The 5,000-nt window shown below is 48.4% G+C and overlaps 1 protein-coding gene across 1 annotated transcript in view; it reads right to left on the reverse strand.

The window, feature by feature from the left end:
• Positions 1–5,000, reverse strand: part of tbxas1 (thromboxane A synthase 1 (platelet)) — a gene marked incomplete at its 3' end in the record, with an annotated part of 67,195 nt that overhangs the window by 14,593 nt on the left and 47,602 nt on the right. The window lies entirely within an intron of this gene.

Consider the following 5,000-nt stretch of genomic DNA (forward strand, 5'->3'; position numbering starts at 1 on the left):
CTCTCTCTCTCTCTCTCTCTCTCTCTCTCTCTCTCTCTCTCTCTCTCTCTCTCTCTCTCTCTCTCTCTCTCTCCCTCTCTCTCTCTCTCTCTCTGGTCTGCTTTTTCACTCTCTCTCTCTCTTTCTCTTTCTTTCTCTGTAAATAAAAACACCCTGTTTGCAGCCTGCTAATTCAGCATAATTCTGCATAATATCCCCCTTTCATTTCGGAAAATAATGACAGAATCAGCGCCGAGCAGAGAAGACTTGCTCCGAGATAATCCCGCAATCGCATTGACACACATACACAGAACAACACGGGCACCGGATGACAAAAACAGGCTACTGTCCTAGCATATCAAATAAATGTGAATGAGACATACAACTAATGACGGTACAGTATAATGCCACCGAGCTTACGCATTAGAAAAAGGCTGTGGCGTTCATTACGGTATAAATAATGAAAACTCCCTTTCATACAGTCCGTGTGTCTGTGCCTCAGGTATACAATACTGTTCATACACTGTGCCATGTCGAATGCGTTTAGGTTGCATGACTGCAGTTTGACCCTTGACCTGAGCTGTGGGGAAGAGGGTAAGAGGATGCCTGAAGGCTCCTTCAGTCAGGGCTGGCTGAGCGCCACGGAGTTACTGCAGCCCTCAGCTCCCGCTGCCATGGTAGCCCGTACCTCAGCAACGTGGAGGCTCTCCAGCCCAAAATAGTTGCAGATAAAACAGACTAGGAGGCACAAAAAAAAAAAAAAAAACGAGGAGGCACTCTCAACCACTTCTACCGTTAACTTAAACAGTCGTCGCCGTTGTATCATCCTGTAAACACTGAACCAATCCCTTCTCTCCCATCTTTTTCTCTCCCTTTCTTTCTTTCTGCCTCTCACTCTCTCTCTCTCTCTCTTCCTCTCTCCCCTCCCTCCCCTCCATCTCTCTCTCTCTCTCTCTCTCTCTCTCTCTCTCTCTCAGAGAGTCTGAACGCCTCTGCCCACAGTAGCGATGGTGTGGAGCTGCCCAGCAGGAGCAGTCAGAGCTCAAACATGTAATTTAAACTGTGTTGTCATCTCTCCCTTCCCCTCTCCCCTCTCCCCTCTCCTCCCCTCTCTCCTCTCTCCTCTCTCCTCTCTCCCCTCTCCTCTCTCCTCTCTCTCCTCTCTCCCCTCTCCCCCTCTCCCCTCTCCTCTCTCCCCTCTCCTCTCTCCTCTCTCCTCTCTCCTCTCTCCTCTCTCCCCTCTCCTCTCTCCTCTCTCTCCTCTCTCCCCTCTCCCCCTCTCCCCTCTCCCATCTGACACCTTCTGCATGACTCATTAGGCCCGGCTTTGTTTAAACTCATTCTGTTATTTAGGCAGATAAGACGGGCACATAACAAGGGACCCCCTGAGGGTGGGGGGGCAGACACACAGTTGGCAGAGAAATTAAGGGGGTAGAGGAGTTAGACAAGAGGCGCTAAACACGTGCGGAGCGGCCACACTCTTCGGTTCCGGGGGAGCACCCTCTCTCTGTGGGGAAAGGGTTCTAAAACTGCGCATGGAGCGGAATAGGGTTCTCGAAAGAGTACTCAGGGAAGAGTCGAAGAAGCAGTTCTTTTTTCTCCCCCCGTAGAGTCGCATTAGTCTCACATTAGCATGTCGGACATGTCTCACATTAGCAGTGTCAGACGGACACCACGCAGGGCGCTAGCTGCATGCGCTCTTCTCAGAAAGGAGGAGGGAGGGAGGGAGAGGATGATAGAGTCACGTCACCCCAGTTGGCTTTTTCACAGAACGGAGTGTCTCTGCAGGCGGGCTGCTCGCTGCCGCAGTCTCCCTGCCAACTCCTGCAGCCAACGGAACAGGTGTGAGATGAGTCACAGAGGGAACGACTTCATCCTCCGAAACATCAACCAGTGAACAGGAAATGACACTTACGATCAAAGGCAACGTCTTTGACGGCCAAGTTCAAACTTTGCAATTCCTTTAGATCAGGAGGGGCTAAGCTCAGATAAACTGAAAGCATAAAACGACGTCTAGACTTCCAGATTTTTTTTTGTCTGTCCCTGTAAGAAAGAGGGTTCTAGAAAACAGTGACCCACGGGGGACAGCCTTAACCGAAACCTTTTGTATCGTAGGTGGAACTGTTTTCTCGAAGAGAAAGTGCCGACCTCTTTTCAAAGTCACGTACTCTAACTACTTTACTGTATCTGAGCCAACTGACATTCAGAAAGCTTTCAGAAGTGGAGTAGCTTGAGTGGCGACACAAAGGCGGTTGGCTGAGGTGCTGTGACATACAGTATAGTACCCCCGCAGGAGGCGGGGAAAAAACACCTGACCTTCATACAGTCAGCAGGCAGATGTCTGCTAAAATGGACACCCAGCTGGCCCATAAACACAGTTTATGTGCACACACAGGTATTGCCGTGTTTCCAATCAAGTTGTGACACAAACATAAAATCACGCCCGCTGAAATCACAAGTGGCAAGCTACCGCTCGCTAGAAGGCTCCGGAGATCAGACGTATTACTCCTCAGATTGAGGCTTGAGGTATTTTCGTATTATTATTTCTTTTTTAATTATGAAAACCAACTGCTGATTTGTTCCGCACCCAGGCTCTAAACAAAAAGATCAGAACCTAACCTGAAGACTTTTAGAATATTGTAGGAACGTTGCTATGAAGAGTTGTGTAGACAGCGCTGTCATGATTAGCCTGTGATCATCAGCGGTGGATCAGCTAAGCGACATCCTCAGGACACATCTTTATATTAACAGACAGACAGACAGGCTCTACATCAGAGATCTTCATACTAACAGACAGACAGGGCACTACATCAGAGATCTTCATATTAACAGACAGACAGACAGGGCTCTTCATCAGAGATCTTCATAGTAACAGACAGACAGACAGGGCTCTACATCAGAGATCTTCATACTAACAGACAGACAGGGCACTACATCAGAGATCTTCATATTAACAGACAGACAGACAGGGCTCTTCATCAGAGATCTTCATAGTAACAGACAGACAGACAGACAGACAGGGCTCTACATCAGAGATCTTCATATTAACAGACAGACAGACAGACAGGGCACTACATCAGAGATCTTCATACTAACAGACAGACAGACAGGGCTCTACATCAGAGATATTCATATTAACAGACAGACAGACAGACAGGCTCTACATCAGAGATCCTCCGTTACATTCCATAACCGTAACAGACCAGACCCTGTGGCGTCTCCGAGGCTACCCAGCAGGCTAGGTTTCAGAGCGGCTTATAACAGCGCTCTATTTAGAAGGGCTAATCAAAGTATCACACTCATAAATAAAAAGGTCTACAAGCGTAAGACGCGCGGAAAGAAAATGAAATAAATGAAACGTCAGATTTACTCTTTCACAAGGAGATAAGAAGCCCAGTGAAAAACCGGCGAGGCCTCCATTTATATTTGCGCTGATGTGTTAAATACAACTGATGTACAAGAAATGTGATAAAAAAATAAATGTTATCAGATATAAATCACCAAGAGCAGAATGGCGAGAGAGAGTTTACACTGAAAGATCTCTTTGTAGAGACTTCCTCCCCTGTGAGTTGAAGAATTGAGCATTAGAGTATATTATTAGAGTGTATATTAGAGTGTATATTAGAGTGTGTATCGGCTGGACGCAGTGCATAGTCACTCAGATCTCCTCCTTGTGTGTTTGGTCTTCTGGTCTGCTGCCTGCCTGCCTACCTGTCTGCCTCCCTGGTTGCCTGCCTACCTGTCTGCATTCCTGCCTGCCTGCCTGCCTGCCTGTCTGCCTGTCTGGTTGCCTGCCTGTCTGTCTGCCTCCCTGCCTGCCTGCCTGCCTGCCTGCCTGCCTGCCGCCCTGCCTGCCTCCCTGGTTGCCTGGCTGCCTGCCTGCCTCCCTGCCTGCCTGCCTCCCTGGTTGCCTGCCTGCCTGCCTGCCTGCCTGCCTGCCTGCCTGTGCATTGGCTGGCTGGCCTTGGTCAGAGCATTAGGATGCAGGAGACGGAGGAGTGGATTTAACAAGGCCATGTTTATGTGTCAACTATTAAAGCTGCATTACGGCAGAATGTATAATGTCTGTGACAGCGGAGGAGGAGGGGGGGGGGAGGGGGCTGGTTAATGGCTGAGACAGCGGAGGGGGCTGGTTAATGGGGCACTTTGTTCAAGACGGCCCCTGCTGCCGTAGAAGCTTCTAGAGAGACTCCTTCGGAGATGCGGCAGAAATGAAACGAAGCACCCCGTGACCTCAGGAGCTCCTGTTGGTCTCTGTGGGCCTCAATATGAACATGGGTTTGTGTCCAGTTTGCAGAGAGGGTCTGCTTATCACAGTATGGTGGCACACACACACGCACGCACGCTCGCTCGCACGCACGCACGCACGCACGCACGCACGCACGCACGCACGCACGCACACACACACACACACACACACACACACACACACACACACTCACACACACAAACACACACACACACACACACACACACACACACAAACACACAGGCCTGCAGAATGGTACTGCAGAGATGGGGTTACAACAGAACAATTGAGGTGTATTTGATTTATTTATTGATTTGATTGATTTATGAGTGGGTGTTGGTCATCAAAGCTTGCAATATGTGACAGGGTCTGATTGCAGGGTCTGAAAACAGTCCTCAAGTAGGGCAAGGTCATTTTCCATTTTACAGATTATGTTTCAAAGCTAATACCAGAGAAACTTGCTCTGAATCAAAACACACACAAAACAGCTGCTAGTAGCTGCATGTTTCGCACATCACATGCTGATAGAACATCAAACATGATAGAACATCAAACATGTTAAAAACACATAACTACACATCATTAGATGATCACACAGTCCTTGCTTTTGAACACGTCCTAAAACGTCCTAAAAAATTGTTTACAAGCCATGTATCACTTACCCAGTAGCCTATGGCAGACGATACAGTGAATCCAATTCACAAATGATACGTATTTAGTGATCCTAAAACGGTTGTTTGTTATATCGAGTGTGCACTTCAACACTTAAACT

The sequence above is a fragment of the Nansenia antarctica genome (genome assembly GCF_963989245.1).
Source record: "Nansenia antarctica genome assembly, chromosome: 14".
In the NCBI taxonomy this organism is placed as follows: Eukaryota; Metazoa; Chordata; class Actinopteri; order Argentiniformes; family Microstomatidae; genus Nansenia; species Nansenia antarctica.